Source organism: Mustela putorius, unplaced genomic scaffold (assembly GCF_011764305.1).
Source record: "Mustela putorius furo isolate JIRA1106 unplaced genomic scaffold, ASM1176430v1.1 tig00000487_pilon_pilon_pilon, whole genome shotgun sequence".
Lineage (NCBI taxonomy): Eukaryota > Metazoa > Chordata > Mammalia > Carnivora > Mustelidae > Mustela > Mustela putorius.
Genome location: NW_025421399.1, coordinates 1,880,755 through 1,897,949, shown reverse-complemented (window position 1 = coordinate 1,897,949; position 17,195 = coordinate 1,880,755). Strand labels below are relative to the sequence as shown.

General features: G+C 51.0%; 1 non-coding gene and 1 pseudogene across 1 annotated transcript; both read right to left on the bottom strand.

Moving 5' to 3' along the window:
- Positions 1 to 6,841: 6,841 nt before the first annotated feature.
- On the bottom strand, positions 6,842 to 7,017 carry LOC123392304 (annotated as a pseudogene).
- Positions 7,018 to 16,804: 9,787 nt separating this feature from the next.
- Positions 16,805 to 16,995, bottom strand: LOC123392302. Its single transcript, XR_006607031.1, has one exon. It is a non-coding gene; the product is annotated as a U2 spliceosomal RNA (small nuclear RNA).
- Between the last annotated feature and the right edge of the window lie 200 nt (positions 16,996 to 17,195).

Sequence of the window (17,195 nt, the reverse complement as noted above, 5' to 3'; positions counted from 1 at the left end):
GCACTCGTCCTCAGGAAGTGCTCGGGTGAGCCTCGGACGCCCTCTGTGGAAATGCCCAGCAGGAGTAGCCAACCCTCCGGGAGAGACAGTAATTGGGCCAGTCACTTTTCCCAACCCCCATCTCCTCTCTGAATGCCTGGTCCTAATAACACCTAATGTGGGGCCTGTTTCGTGCCTCCTGTTTTCCCGCCCCCCCCCAGAGAGGCGCCCCTCTCGGCCCCCAGCCCTGGTTTTAACTTTCTCCTGTGGCTGTTCAGGAAGAAGATAGGTCCCCCAGGCACTTGGTCCCCGGATGGCCTCCTATCCCACACCTGCCCCTGGCCCTCCACCCCAGCACCCCCCAGGCCCTGGAAATCCAACCTGGACTGCGTTTTATGACTTTCTGGAGCTAGAGCCATGCCCAGCTCCTAAGCATCCCTAGAAGGGACAAGTGAAGGGATGAGGCTCAAACCAGGTCAGCCATCAACCCCGCTTACCCAGCCCCTGGTGCAGGCTTCTGGTGAGGGCTCTTGCCGCCTCACCCACACAAGACCCCTCTGCTTGGTTCCGGGGTCTTCAGGAGTCACCGGATGGGTTCCCATGTATTTTGACCTGAAGGCGCTTGCACTGCCTCTCCTGGGAAAGACGCTTTCTTCGCCTTCTAGTGCACGAGTTGGCCTCGCGCGTTCACGGACTCAAGGGCATCTGGAGAACCCAGAGCCCTGGGCCGTGCTCCAGAGCCCACACAGGTCCACACCCACAGAATGGGGTGTCACCCTCACCAAGAGCCATGTGCCTCCGCCAAGGTGTCGCACCCTCCTGGTATTCCCTGCTACCCTCACTGGAGCCAAAGATCTGTGTCGGGAGCCAGTACAGGAGGCCTACTATAAGAGCTGTAAGGGACTGAATATGATTGGCTGTTCATTTAGGTCCACTCACGCGGGAGGTGCATGAGCACTGCGGTGATTGGCTAGGCGGGCTAAGCTGCGGGTGTATATATGCTTGAATGGACTTGTAGAGGGGCGGGCCTGCGGGAGAGAGGCCGCGCTGAGCTGCGCTGGCCCGAGGGGGCCGCAGCCCCGACCATGGCGGCGGCGCAGTTCCGGTTAGGCGGCGGCGGCGGCGGCGGTGGCCGCGGGCGCCAAGGGGCGGCGAGCGGCCCTGGAGGCGGCGGCGGCGGCACCCGAGCGGGGCGGCGGGAGCTGCGTGCTGTGCTGCGCCGCGCTAGAGGGGGAAGAAGATAAAAAGAAGCCATTAAAGAAGTTTGCCTCCACGCGTGTCTCCGTGTCGTTCTTGCGGGCCGAGAGCGACACGTGGTGCCGAAACCCGGGAACTCGTGCAGAAGAGAGGCGCGGAGTTAGGCAACGATCAGGTAAAGAGTGCACCTATTTCTGTCTAGTGACAGGGAAAGTTCCTCAAGTTGAGGACGAGCATAGAAAGCTTTCCGGGATGGGAAACAAGATGGCTGCAAAGTTCCTAGGATAAGGACGAGAGTAAAGCTTTCCCGTATGGGAAACGAGATGGCCACATATAAAATGCTGGGGCCACTTTCTGATATCCTTAAAGCAATTGGTACTCCTTTAAAAAATAAAACAGCGGGACGCCTGGGTGGCTCAGTTGGTTAAGCAGCTGCCTTTGGCTCAGGTCATGATCCCAGCGTCCTGGGATCGAGTCCCACATCGGGCTCCTTGCTTGGCAGGGAGCCTGCTTCTCCCTCTGCCTCTGCCTGCCACTCTGTCTGCCTGTGCTTGCTCTTGCTTCTCTCTCTATGACAAATAAATAAAATAAAATAAAATAAAATCTTTAAAAAAAAAATAAAAAAAAAAATAAAATAAAACAGCTTGTTTGTTTTTGAGAGAAGTGGGACAAACGGCTCCCTGGTTTTTGGAAAGGAGCAGAGGAGGGAAATCGCCCAAAAGCCAAAAGGTGAGCAAGATGCAAAAGGAGCTTGCAAAAAAGCAGGAAAAGCTAAAGAAGGCTATGGCACAGCTCAAGATGCAGGGGAAAGTTATGGCGCAGCTGAAATTAAAAGTGAAAGAAGGAGCTATGGCGCAGTTACAAACAGAGACGGAAGTGGTAGATAACTTAGATCCTGTGCCCATGCGCCCAGCCCCAACAGCGCCACCTTACGAGGGGCCTCCTCTGTATAAACCTTGCTGCACCAAGGCCTGCTATTGTGCGAGCTGCACCGCACGAGTGGCTGCCATAGTAGCCTCTCAGGAGTTTGGGTGGGAACAGTATTCTCATTCAGTCCTAAAATCCCCACTTACTCTAACTCCACCTTTTTTGGCTATAATTATACTTACCAAGACCCGGTGCAAGGCGCGTCAGCTCACCTTCTAGATAGGTGGCTGCTCTGCAACACTGCACAGGCATGTACAGGCTTGGAAAGCCTTCACTTTATTAATGGGTCTACATGGCGTAACTGTACCTACAACTATCACGTAGGCTCTCGATTTGAAACAAATGTTACTTGCAATTGCACCTCAGCTAAGCACATAAGTTACTCACCAACGCCCGTCTGTGTTAGAGCTCCCTTTCTCTTCATAGTTTTTAATGCTTCTACTATTAACAAGTCATCTAGTCTCTCTTGTGAGTCCCAGAATTGTCTGCTATCAGAATGTTGGAACGCCACGGTGGGAGACTCGGCAGTAATAGCCAAGATACCGACGTATATCCCGATGCCAGTACAGGTGAACCCCGACAACCTGTCAGTGCTGCTTCGACATAAACGAGACTTTGGAATAACAGCAGCCATTATTGCAGCTATCGCAGCATCCGCCGCCACTGCTACTGCTGCCGCAGTAGCGTTGACAACCTCGGTACAGACAGCCGCCACGCTCAACAACGTCACAGGAATGGTCGCTGAAGCATTGGCTTCGCAAGAACAAATTAACAGACATTTGCATGCTGGGATCCTTATTGTGAACCAAAGGGTTGATTTTGTACAGGAACAACTTGATATCCTAGAGTCAATTGTGTCAATAGGATGCATACATAATATGGCTGGACTCTGTATCACCCCTATAGCTCATAACAACTTATCCTTAGCAGCTAACCTCTCTAGACAATTGGGAAGAATGCTTAATGGTACCTGGAACCGTCAATTTCAAAATTTAACTAGGCAATTACGAGCTCAAATTATATCCATATATTCTACCAAAGTAACTATTGCACCTGATAGTGAGTGGAAAAAAAATGTTACAGCAATCTGTTTCGTTCCTCAAACAGTGGGCCGGACTTGGTGCCATGGCTGTTCTCTTAATCACAGCTAACATACTAATGTTACGTTGGGTGTGTGGCTGTGTCTGTCGCAATCAACGACAATAACACCTCATGGTTCAAGCCATGATGGCTCTTGAAGCTGGTACCTCCCCCCAGATATGGCTAAGTATGCTAGATCGGTAGTCAAAGACGGGTAAGACTGATCCCACACCATAGCAACCTAAGACAGGGGCTCTTCGACCAGGGAGAGTACCTGATGACGGGTAAGCATGTGTGCTGAGGATTGGCAACCTAAGACAGGCACGATCTCAGCCATTATAAATAAATAAAAAAGGGGGAGATGTCCCAGTACAGGAGGCCTACTATAAGAGCTGTAAGGGACTGAATATGATTGGCTGTTCATTTAGGTCCACTCACGCGGGAGGTGCATGAGCACTGCGGTGATTGGCTAGGCGGGCTAAGCTGCGGGTGTATATATGCTTGAATGGACTTGTAGAGGGGCGGGCCTGCGGGAGCCAGGCCGCGCCAAGCTGCGCTGGCCGGAGGGGGCCGCAGCCCGGACCATGGCGGCGGCGCAGTTCCGGTTAGGCGGCGGCGGCGGCGGTGGCGGCGGGCGCCGAGGGGCGGCGAGCGGCCCTGGAGGCGGCGGCGGCACCCAAGCGGGGTGGCGGGAGCTGCGTGCTGTGCTGCGCCAGAGGGGTAAGAAGATAAAAAGAAGCCATTAAAGAAGTTTGCCTCCACGCGTGTCTCCGTGTCGTTCTTGCTGGCGAGAGCGACAGATCTGGGGCGGGGACTGAGTGGTCTCCAGCAACATCTGTTTCTGGAGCCTGCCATACCTCGTAGCTCAGCAGACTCTTGGATTTTTGCCGAACTCACAGGTGATCAATTCTATCTCGGGACCGTTGTCCTACGCATTTCTCTCTGTCTGTCTTCGCTCATGTGTATGTGTATGTGAAAAGCCACACTGATGATCCTTCCCCTGAACTGCATGACCTTTACTCATGTTTATCCAGTCGGTTTTCCTCTTTCCTTTTTCTTTCTGATCCCATTCCGGGATCTCCTGTGTAATTTGGAGATGAACCCCGCCTCTGGTGGGCTGGCAAATATTTGTTCCCAGTTTTGTTCGTCCTTTTCTTCCTCCCTTCTTCCCTCCCTCCCTTCCTTTCCTTCTGTTTCTCTCCTTTTCTCTTCCTTCCTTCTTTCCATTGGACAGACACGAGCATTACATAGTCCAATGTTTGGTAAAGTTGCCCACTGGGGTGTGAGTCCTAGGTGGCAGTTGGGTCCTCTGGGACGACGTTGCTGGACAGAGTGAGGAGCACAGGAGGTTCTTTGCGGGGGAGGGATGCGGGGGTGGCTAATGCTTTGAAAGAAGGAGGGAGGAGGCATGTGTGGGCTGGGAGAGCCTCAAGCCCCATAGCTACTGACAAAGGCAGAGCCCTTAACGACAGGTTTCTGGAAACAAAGCCGGCCGACTAGAGGAGCCCCAACCCACATCCCCACGGTAGAAATGGCCCGGCCCCAGTACCCCCACTGAGCTCAGGACCGAGGGCCCCCGAAGGATGCTGGCCGGTATGGGACCTCCACGGCCAACATTGTGGGCTGCCCCCCATTCCCATGCCCACCGTGCCGGGTCTGGGGTAGCCAACAAAGGCGGGTGGGGTCATTGGGTCTGTCGGCTGCCCAGTGTCTCCTGCACCCTGATACCCCACGTTTATCTCAGGATGGCCTGCTGCTGCTGGGAGCCTGCCCTGCCCCAGTATCCGTGGTCCCCGGGGAAAAAGCCATCTCCCCAAAAGCCCAGCAGTGTGCCAGGAGCCACTTTTCAGAAGGCAGAGTCTCTGGCATCGGTGGCCTGGCGGCCTGCTCCAGAACCCGCAGGTAGAGCCCACGCTGTGATCCTTCCCCGCCGGGGCTCCCATCAACAACACGCAACATGTCTTTCCTTCAGGGACCCGCCCACCGTCATCAGCACGATGGGGTCCGCCAGAACCCGTGGCCCAAACCGCAGAGCTGCCCCTTGAAGGGCTTGAGAGCCCTCTTCTGCTCCAGGCCAGCCTGAGCTGAGGGTCACCCAGTGTGTGAGCCCAGATGGGGTGTCTACGTGTGTGGAATGTGTCCCTTCCAGAACGCGAAGAGGCCCGCTGGGCCCTGGGCTTCCTTCTCTCAGTAGACTCCGGTATAAAGAGGAAGCAGTTTTCTGGGCTTTGGAGGGGATGTCCCTGCGCTGGACGACAACAGGACCTCCTGAACATCATGCTGTTTCACTGTAGGGTTTACCTCCCTCTGTGGTCATGGGGTGGCCAGGGGAGTGTGCGGGTTTCTTGATGGCCTCTGAGGCACCTGCCCCCCCACCCCCCAGCTTATCCTGCCTGATCAGGGGGATGCAGCAGGGGAATGGATCCACCCTAGGGCCCATGCCAGGACCAGGTAGCCCACGCCACTGGTGGTGGTGGGGTTGGATGTCCCCGGGGGGCCAGATGTCTGCCTATATCTGTGTTTCTCTCTCCTCACTCCCCCGACCCGGAGACTATCCTTTGTCCATTTTCTGTTGCCTGTTCAACTGTTTGGTATCAGCTCCTAGGATATCTCATTAAATCAGTGGATAGGAGAGTCAGAAACGGATGCCTTGCATCAGTCAGTTGAGGGAACCCTCTGGTGGCAAAGGAGTGTGCACAACTCATGAGAAGAAATCCTTTGCAAGGTTTGTAGAAATCTCAGGTCAGGAAACCATCCCGGACCCACACCGATTTCTTCCTTCATTTTCTCTACTGGAGACTGTAAGTTTTCTTGGGCTGGAGGCCTGTCGGTCTGGGGGTAGGAGTCACCCCTGTCATCGGGTCTTGGCACATAGAAGGCATTCAATAAATATGTTCTTTCCTTCTTTCTTTCTTTCTTTTAAGATTTCATTTATTTATCTGAGAGACATACACATAGCTAGAAAGGGAATACAAGTGAGTAGAGTGGGAGAGGGAGATAAGATTCGCACCTAGCAAGGAGCCTGATGCAGGGCTTGATCCCAGGGCCCCAGGATCATGACCTGAGTGGAATGCAGACGCTTAAGGACTGTGCCACCCAAGTGCCCCTCATCAAGTACTTCTGGAACTGTGGCTAAACCTTAAGCAGTAACACTGGTGTCTCCTCCCCCCACCCTCCGTCATTGTCATCACCCCATCCTCACACCCCCACCGGGGGAACCTAATTTAGGGTTCCAATCCCAAACTAGCTCAAACCAGCCAGGACCCGGGGAGAAGGAAAAGAAATGAGTAGGGAAGGTGATGTGATGTTCAGGGTGTCCTGAAGAAACTTTTTGCCTCCCTGCAGAAGATAAAAAAGGACACTTAAGACAAGGACAGGTTGCTTGCCTGCATTCCAGCCTATACATCACTTTTGGAAAAGAAGGTCGACTTACCAAAATAAACTACTTAAGAGCCACACACACACACGCAAAAGATAGATGATAAGCAAATACAACCTGCCTGTTTGATTGCCTTCCAACTCAAAGGAAACAAAATCTTGGACTCTTAACAAACCATATAAAGCAACAGCAAAATACCACTAAGAAAACCAAAAGCCCCATATAATTGAAAAAGAAAACTACTAAGTCTGCCATTAATTACTGGGACATTTACCCCCGAGGGGATGCACCGTTCCTGGAAGTACTGCAATACCAGGTCGATGCGTGGAGTGGACGGAGCAAGCTCCTATTCCATCTCCATTTAATATATTGTCCTCGGATAGAGGACGTATCAGATATTAAACTGATAAGAACAGATACTACACTTGATCTTAGCCAAAAGGCCGAGAAGCGATACCAAGCACTCGTCCCTCGCTGTCACCGCCAAGTCGCCATCCATATTGCACTCACGGCGAGCCGCGGCGCGCACGGCCCACGCCTCGCTTCCCTCCCCTCGCCGACAGCGCTATGGCGGCCATCGCTCAGGACGCTCGGCCGCACACGTGTCCATTCTCTACACCTGAACACAGAAATGGTGCTTCTGTCGTCGCTTTGTCGCTCGCGCCGATCGCCATTTCTAATTTGAATGCCCCGCCCCTTCCGCGCACGGAGGCGTGGCCGCGCCGGAGAGGAACCCGGTGGAAGCAGAGCTCGGGTTTACTGGGAAGCGCTTGCTGGCGTGAGGGGAAGACCCAGAGAAGTGGGGATGTGTCTGGGGAGGACCGGGGCTGGCGCAGAGTGGTCCGAGTTTCCGGGAAACTCGTCGGCGCATCACCTTAGGACCCTGCTGCGGGCTGCCTGGGTCCCAGCGGCTGGGAACCAGCGGAGAAGCGCCTGTGGCCACCTGGGAAGGGCTCCAGAGACAAGGCGGGGCCCCGATATGGTGGCCACCCTGCCCCATCCGCAGGGCCCTTGGGCACACTCCCTAACCTCCTGAGCCTCAGTTTCCCTAGTGGAGAAGTGGTCGCCTTCAGACCTCCTTGATAGGATTTAGGGAACGCAGATGTATCTAATGAGGTGACCTTGGTGTCAGTCCTCGAGAATATGGGTTCTGGGTTAGGGTTAGAGTTAGATGGAGCAAGGGACACGATAAAAGACAAACGTTCCTTGATAGGGCTCACACCTGGGCTCAGTGCTTTCTTCATCTCAGACTTGGCAAGTTTGCCTATGCATGGGGCAGTTGAGGCAGACAGGTGAAGCAATGTGCCCGAGACCATGGGCTTCGTGGAAGAGGCTGGATGGGCCTGGGAAGCCGAGAGTGCAGGGCCTAGAAAGGGCACCAAGAGGACACCAAGAGGACGTGAGGCTCGTGTGTCCAGCCCACGAGGTGATGAAGTGTTGCCCAGAGTGACACAGGAGTCCTTCCCGCAGACAGGCCAAGAGCATTGGCTCGGAGTACCAGGTGGGACCTACTGTATACCTTGGCCTCCTCGATTCACCCTCCCCCTTCCGTCCCTTATCTCTAAACTGGGAGTTGGTGAGATGAGAAATTAGTGAACATCATTACTGGGGATAAAGAGACAGGTTTGCTGTAGACTGTATCCGGGAGAACCAAAGGCAGGGAATCTAGCTCGGGCAAGTCACTTCTCTGTAGCCTCCTCATCTCCAAAGGGAGACTATGAACCGCCTGCCTGCAATCCTGACCTTCACCTTCCCTCCTCCACCCAGGGCCCCGCGTTCTCCCTTACCTGCCTTTCTTTTTATTCCGTAACAGCATATCCCTGGACACCTAAACGTGAGTTTATATTGTCCTTTAGCTCAACAGCGCAGAAACCCTAGAGCGGGGGATCTGGGTGTGTTTTGTTTCCATTTATATCTCCAGTGCTTTCAACAGCACCTGGCATATACCGGACGCCCGGTGTACTTAGTTGAATAAATGAATGAATCAATATTATATCATGGGATACCTGCCTACAGAAAGGGATTAGCAAAGCTCTTGGGCCTTGTGGTCCTTAGGACCCTCCGTGTGTTCTACTACAGCTCTGCTCTCTTCCACGCTTAGGAACCCTTCGTGTGCTCACTACATTCGCTTTGTGGGCTTTCTGATATTTAGAAGGAGAAGTTTTACGTTGCAGAACAGCATGTTCCCTGACAGGGAAGGTGCATTTCCCATTGGAAATTAGTGATTTCCCTTTCTAGGTGGCGCCTGGTTGGCTCAGTGGGTGGACCACGGGATTCTTGCTCTTAGGGTCTGAGTTCAGGGCCCATGTTGGGTATAATACCTACTTAAAGATGAAGAAACAAAATATCCTTAAAAATGATTTCCTGGTGGGGCGCCTGGGTGGCTCAGTAGTTAAAGCCTCTGCCTTCGGCTCAGGTCATGATCTCAGGGTTCTGGATCAAGCCCCGCATTGGACTTTCTGCTTGGTGGGGAGCCTGCTTCCCCTCCCAACCCTGCCTCTCTGCCTACTTGTGATCTCTGTCAAATGAAAAATAAAAAAACCTTAAAAAAAATGATTTCCTGGGACACTTGGGTGACTCAGGCGGTTAAGCCATTGCCTTCCGTCAGGCCATGATCCCAGGGTCCTGGGATCCAGTCTGGTATCGGGCTCCTTGCTCTGCAGGGACCCTGCTTCTCTCTAGGCCTCTGCCTGCCACTCTGCCTGCTTGTGTGTGCTCGCTCTCTCTCTCTCTGACAAATAAATAAAATCTTTAAAAAAAAATTTTTTTTTAAGATTTTATTTATTTGACAGACAGAGTTCACAAGTGGGCAGAGAAGCAGACAGAAAGGAGGAAGCAGACCCCCCCGCGGAGCTGACAGCCAGATGTGGGGCTCTATCCCAGGACCCCGGGATCATGACCTGAGCGGAAGGCAGAGGCTTTAACCCACAGAGCCACCCCGGCGCCCCATCTTTTTAAAAATTTTTAAAAATAAATGAATAAAAGTGATTTTCGGGGCGCCTTGGTGGCTCAGTGGGTTAAGCCTCTCCCTCGGCTCAGATCATGATCTCAGGGTCCTGGGAAGGAGGACCTGTTCAGCAGGGACCCTGCTTCCCCCACCACTGCCAGCCTCTCTGCCCACTTGTGACCTATCAAATAAAATCTTTAAAAAAGAAATACAGAGTTTAAAAAAAATGATTTCCTGTTCTAGTTCACGCACCAGCTTCTTAGGAAGTATATGGGTATATGGGTAATATGGATCTCCTTTAGCCAGCTACCATCGATGGGCACAGACCGAAGTGCCTCCACAGTGCAGGCCAAGCCGAGAGGGGACGGTCATGCCCTGTCAAAGCATCCTCCAATCTCACCCCGGTTCCCTTGACTGTTGCTTCAGAGGAGGTGGGAATGATAAGCTGGGGACAGAGACTCCAGGGGCACAGCTAGCTTTCTCAGCCACTGCCTTTTTCCCACAGCCTTGCCCAACTGTCTTGCTATCAAGACTCTTGCATAACAGAGTAGCCAGTGGTATCTTTAGGAGCAAGGATGTTCATGGGTCCTCGTGCTTAAGATCCACTATCATTTTCTCTTCATAGTCTCTGCCCACTGTCCTTTGAGTTATCTTTCTGCATTTCCATCTCTAGCATGCTTTGTATGTATCCTAGTGTATGAGTAGTTTTTTTTCCCCTAAGATTTTATTTGACAGAGATCCCAAGTAGGGAGAGCGGCAGGCAGAGAGAGAGGGGGAAGCCGACTCCCTGCTGAGCAGAGAGCTCTCCATGTTGGGGCCTCCATCCCAGGACCCTGAGATCATGACCTGAGCCAAAGGCAGAAGCTTAACCCACTGAACCACCCAGGCGCCCCCTAGTGAGTCCTGGTATAAATCTGACTTTATTTCTTCTGGATGGCTACCCACTTGTCCCAGCATCATATAATGGCCCATCTAGTATCGGTTTCAGATGCCACCTGTATCATATAATAAAGTCCTCGTATATATTTGGATCTGTTTCTGGATTTTTTTTCTTTTTCTTTTTTTTTTTTTTAAGGATTTTATTTATTTGAGAGAGAGGAGGTGAAAGAGAGCACGAGCGAGGAGAAGGTCAGAGGGAGAAGCAGACTCCCCGTGGAGCTGGGAGCCCGATGCGGGACTCGATCCCGGGACTCCAGGATCATGACCTGAGCCGAAAGCAGTCGTCCAACCAACTGAGCCACCCAGGCTTCCCTTTTGTTTTCTTTTAAGATTTTTTTTTAAGGTTTTTGAAGTGGAACACAGGGGGAGAAGAAAATCATTAAAATTCCTTACCTACTGAGAAGCCCTTGAAACAGACAGAGTGGCTCTCCCCCAGGGACTCAACTGCCCTCACCTCGAGGTTTTTCTAAGGACAATCCTAGCCTGACCAACGCCCTACCCCGACAGGTCCGACCAGGATCCTGTAAGTCTACTTTAACAATTCTTTTAGGAAACTTTATCTCTAAACCTCCAAGATAGTGTCAAGATAATTCCCAAGCGTATGGTCCGCTGATACACATCTAAAGGGTCTCACAAGAAGATTTTTACTACTAGTAATAAATAACCTTTCTCCCAACAAGAGCTAGCCCCTCAAGGTCCTGGAGACCTTGCTTTCAAAATGCCTTAGAGACTAACATCTTCCCCTTTGTCCTCACCCACTGCCAGCTCCACCCTTACTCTGCCTTTAAAAACTCTGACTGTAATCTGGTTTGGGGTCCAAGTCCCTATTCTGCTGTGTCGGGTATACTTGGGCCCAAGCTTGTCAAATAAACCCTCGTGTGATTACATCGGTGTTGGCTCCTTGGTGGTCTCTCGGATGCGAAAACTCGGACATAACTATTTTATTTATTTATTTGACACATCAAGAGAGGGAACACAAGAAGGGGGAGTAGGGGAGGAAAAAGCAGATTCCCGCTGAGCAGAGAGCTGGGAGCGGAGCTCCATCGGAGGAAAAGGCAGCAGCTTAACGACTGAGCTACCCAGGCATCCCTCTCTTTTTTTTAAAGGATCTTTTTGTTTTGTTTTGTTTTGAAAGATCTTGTGCTTAGGTAACCTCTATATCCTCCAACTCAGATCCAAAGTTGCATGCCCCTGGATTTTTGTTTTGAAAAATCTTCTGATAACCTGTTTTTTTAAAAATTGTGATTCAGGGCGTGGGTTAAAGCCTCTGCCCTCGGCTCAGGTCATGATCTCGGGGTCCTGGAACCGAGCCCCTAGCCCCAAAGCGGGCTCTCTGCTCAGCAAGGAGCCTGCTTCCTCCTCCCTCTCTGCCTATTTGTGATCTCTGCCTGTTGAATAAATAAATAATTTTTAAAAATTGTGATTCAGGGGTGCCTGGATGGCTCAGTCATTAAGCATCTGCCTTCGGCTCAGGTCCTGATCCCAGAGTCCTGGGATTGTGCCCGAATCAGGCTCCCTGCTTGGCAGGAAGCCTGCTTCTCCCTCTCCCACTCCCTCTGGTTGTGTTGCCTTTCCCGCTGTGTCTCTGTCAAATAAATCAATAAAATCTTAAAAAAAATAATTGTGATTCAGGGGCTCCTGGTGGGTGCATTCATTAAGTTTCTTTCTCTTGGTTTCAGCTCAGTTCAGGATCTCAGGGTCCTGGGATCCGATCCGTGCTCGGCTCGGAGTCGGGAGTTCTCTCCATCTGTCCCTCTCAGTTGTGCGCTCTCTTCTCAAATAAATCAATCGTTAAATAAAATCATAAAATGAAATAACATTTTTAAAAAATTCTTCTTTTAAAGATTTTATTTATTTATTTGACAGAGATCACAAGTAAGCAGAGAGACAGCGGGGGGGGGGGGGGGGGCAGGCTCCCCGCTGAGCAAAGAGCCCGATATGGGACTGGATCCCAGGACCCTGAGATCATGACCTGAGCCGAAGGTAGAGGCTCAACCCACTGAGCCACCCAGGCGCCCTGAAATAGCATTTTTTTTTAAAGATTTTATTTATTTATTTGACAGAGAGAGATCACAAGCAGGCAGAGAGGCAGGCAGAGAGAGAGGAGGAAGCAGGCTCCCTGCTGAGCAGAGAGCCTGACGTGGGACTCGATCCCAGCACCCTGAGATCATGACCTGAGCCGAAGGCAGCGGCTTAACCCACTGAGCCACCCAGGCGCCCCTGAAATAGCATTTTTGAATCAACTGATTCTTCGGTGTCACACCTGCTGTGGATCACACAGGTGAACACGACCTTGTCCCTGTGGTCAGGGGCATCGGCCATGCTCTTCCCTTCCTCTTCGGCTGCCATTCAACCCCAGCCACTCCTCACAGAGCCATTGGGGACGCCTAGCGCAACCAGAGAATGTCTTCCCCGGGCCGAGGCTGCCAACTGCAGGGCCTCCCAAGTGTTCTGTCCCCGGGGCTCCAGAGGACTCTTGGGTCCCTGCTGGCATCCTCAAGTCTGGGCCTCACCGTATCCCTTCTGCCTGGTCCTGCAGTGACCCTGCCTTCACCTCAAGGTCTACACTGTACTCTTCCACGGCTCTGTGAGGTCCTTTCCAGCACCTCAGCTTTCATAACAAGTTGAAGAGACCCGGTTGGAGAGACTGACCGGTTTTGTTTCCTCGGACTTCCTCTCCCTTCTGACCCCTCCCTCTCCCTCTCAAGCCTTCTCCCCTTTTCCTTTTCCCAGTTACGAACAAAAGCTTTTACTTCTAGGACGAGCATCAGAACTGGGTCAGTCAGTCTGACTTGTCAGTGGGGAAAGGAGGTTGCTTTTTTCTAGCAACAGCCAGCTAAGCTGGGGTCACACATACCCGTTTTAAAAGTGACTCAAGGGGGGACAGTTTGCCACAGTCTTGCCGCTCAAAGTGTGGTCCCCAGACCAGCAGCGTTGGGAGTCCCGTGACCATATTGGAAATGCAGAACCATAGGCTTTTTAACCCACTGAGCCACCCAGGCGCCCCAACCATAGGCTTTTTAACAAGACTCTCATGTGTACACAGCAGCCTGAAAGAAAAGTGTTCTGCAACGGGACTTGATGGCTGAGGGAGAGGCAGAGAGAAGCAGCGAACACAGTTTTGAGGATCTCAACTTTCACTACCAACACAGGCAACCCAATTCCTCACCATTCTTCTCTCACTCTCACCTTCTACAACCCTGAGGAGAGTCTCAAGTTTCTAGAGTCTTCTGGCAGTAAGAAAGAGAAAAGGAAGGCGCCCATTGGTGGGGCTTTGGAATTACCTGGGAGGTTCGGTGGGGTGGAGCCCGTGGCCGACCTGATGACCAAGAAAGATTTCTTGAGACGTCTTGGGTGCAAAATTGTGGTTTATTAAAGTATGTAGAAAGAACCCCTGAGCAAAAAAGAGCCGTACTGAGGGCCTGTGTTGGGAGGGGGAGGTAAGGAAAGAGAGAGGTTTCAAAAGAACTTTCATATGCTAAAGAGGACCTAGGAGATATCTGAGGTCTTGCCATTTTCAAGTTAAGGTTGTTTTTCCCCTCAAGCAAGGCATTAACATTAAGAGCGTTGGGAGCTTCCTGGAAGGAGGTCGTGCCTGTCACACCCAGGAGTGGGGGTGGGGGGAGGGTGCCCGGTGTCCCCTTCTGCTTTGTCTGCAGCCAGCCTTCTGCTCCCTCCTCACCCCTAATGTAGGAGCTCAAAGTTTGGTTTTTTTCTTTTCAGGTCGTTAGTGACTGAGGGGCTTGCAAGAACTGGGGATGAGATAGGGGAAAAGCATAGAAGAATCTGATTAATTAGGTGCCCTTGAACGTTCCCTGAGAGACGTGAACAAAGAAGTGGGGAGCTGTTATGCTTTCTATGACACAGCCAGGTGTTACTCCAAGCCTGAAAACCTTGGAGGTAGGATGTCCCCAGAGTTGCAGATGATTGAGGCAGTGCAAGGGCCAGCAGAGTGCCTCTCCCCCAACCTCCCACCCTGAATGTGTTCAGGATCCTGGGGCTAAAACAGAAGTGTTTGTGTGTTGGGGAGCAAGTTGCATGTCCAGCTCCACGAGATCCATAAAACTAGGTTGTCTTGGGTGCCTGGGTGGCTCAGTGGGTTGGGCCGCTGCCTTCGGCTCAGGTCATGATCTCAGGGTCCTGGGATCAAGTGCCAGTGCCAGATCGGGCTTTCTGCTCGGCGGGGAGCCTGCTTCCTCCTCTCTCTCTCTCTGCCTGCCTCTCTGCCTACTTGTGATCTCTCTCTGTCAAATAAATAAATAAAAATTTAAAAAAAAAATTGGTTGTCTCAACCAAATTCGCGGCTTCAAAACTTGCCTGCCATTATTTAGCACCCACTGTGTGCCCGCTAATCCCCACATTTTCCCCTTGTTTTTTAAACATCTCAATTCAATTAACGACTATAGAATGTATTACTCCTTTCAGAGGCAGAGGTCAGTGATTCAACAGTCTTATATAATACCTAGTAGTTTTTTTTTCTAAGATTTTATTTATTTATTTGACAGAGACACAATAAGAGGGAAAAGCAGAGTTCCCCATCGAGCAGGGAGCCCAGTGTGGGGACACATCCAAGGACCTTGGGACTGAACGACCCAGGCGCCCCACAGTGCTCATTCTGAAGCCAGAGAGCTAGGTTCATTGTCTCATGGAGCCAAAGAATGAATCTTGAGGACAAAAGAGAGTAAAGGGATAGAGGTTTATTAAGTGAAGATACAGAAGAAGCCCTCAAGAGTGAGAAGGGTCAGGATGCCTGGGTGGCCCAGTGGGTTAAGCCTCTGCTTTCGGCTCAGGTTATGATCTCAGGGTCCTGGGATCAAGCCCCAACATCAGCGGGGAGCCTCCTCCACCCAACCCCTACCGCCTGCCACTCAGTCTACTGCTGATCTCTGTCCGTCAAATAAATAAAATCTTAAAAAAAAAAAAAATAAAATGATGAGTGTCCCAACAGGATTGCCAAGGAGGGTTCGGGTTGGTCTTTAATAGAAGGGGAACCAAAATCCTTTTAACATGTCTACTGATATTAGTGATAACACTTGCAATGGCTTACTTCCTTTAGGGTCTGGTTATTCTTTGTTGGTCGCAGGTGATTATCATAAAAAAGACACTCATCCCACACACCTAGGGCAGGGAGGTCCGGTTTGTTCCCTTATCTCTGGTTTCCCCAGGCCTCCACATTTTTGAGATTTCTGTGACAAGGCTCCTGTGTCTCCCTACCTAGTCCTACCTGTCCTTAATTAATTCCATCATGTGCCCTCTTTAATGTCCTTCACCCAGTTTCCCCATCCTCCCAAACCCCTCCCTTTAACTCATTTCATTCTTTCAAGGATCTCAAAGAGAAAAAGTGTTATGGTATTTTCCATTTGAAGAAACCAAGGCTGCCAAGGCCCAGCACCGAATTTCTTCAGCTTCCTTCCTCTTCTTCCTCCCTTACTCTTGGATGGTGGTTTTACAACTTGGTGAGTCCTTAACCGGATCCACACAGTAATAAAGTAGGTCAAACTATCCTTGTTCAACAGATGAGAAAACAGAGCTTCAGAAAGGGTCAAACTCACTAGATTTAATATCAGGTTTAGGGGAGCCTGGGTGGCTCAGTGGGTTAAAGTTTCTGTCTTCGGTTGAGGTCATGATCCCCAGGGTCATGGGATCCAGCCCTGCATCGGGGTCTCTGCTTAGCAGGAAGCCTGCTTTTCTCTCTCTCTCTCTCTACCTGCCTCTCTGCCTACTAGTGATCTCTCTCTCTGTGTGTCAAATAAATAAGTAAAATGTTAAAAAAAATAAAGTCAGGTTTAGCAAAGACAGTAACAGAAAGGTCTAGAAACCCCGCCAGTTTGTTCTTCCACCAATCACTAGAAAAAGACCAAAAACACCTGCCTCCACGTTTAATTAATCTGGGAATAAAAATACAGGAGACTCTATTACATCAAATCACCCCCAAAAGCTACTTGACAAAAATTTTGCTAAACCAAGCATAAGCGTTGTCCCACAAGGTATCAAAAATAAGCTACAGAGGCGCCTGGGTGGCTCAGTGGGTTAAACCGCTGCCTTCGGCTGAATTCATGATTTCAGAGTCCTGGGATCGAGTCCCGCGTCGGGCTCTCTGCTGAGCAGAGAGCCTGCTTCTCTCTCTCTCTGCCTGACTCTCCATCAACATTTGATTTCTCTTTGTCAAGTAAATAAATAAAATGTTTAAAAAAATTAAAAAAAAATGAGAAGCTACAGAATTACAAAAAGTTGGGTACATGAAAAACAAAAATCGCAATAAACCTCATCACAACCAAACAAGAACAGTAAAAAGCCTAAAACTACCGCATCTAAAAGCAACTTCTGTCATTGGAAACCATACATTTTAACCCCCAAAGGGGTGCACCGTTCCTGGAAGTACTGCAATACCAGGTCGATGCGTGGAGTGGACGGAGCAAGCTCCTATTCCATCTCCCTGCTCCAAAAATCCATTTAATATATTGCCCTCGGATAGAGGACGTATCAGATATTAAACTGATAAGAACAGATACTACACTTGATCTTAGCCAAAAGGCCGAGAAGCGATACCAAGCACTCGTCCCTCGCTGTCACCGCCAAGTCGCCATCCATATTGCACTCACGGCGAGCCGCGGCGCGCACGGCCCACGCCTCGCTTCCCTCCCCTCGCCGACAGCGCTATGGCGGCCATCGCTCAGGACGCTCGGCCGCACACGTGTCCATTCTCTACACCTGAACACAGAAATGGTGCTTCTGTCGTCGCTTTGT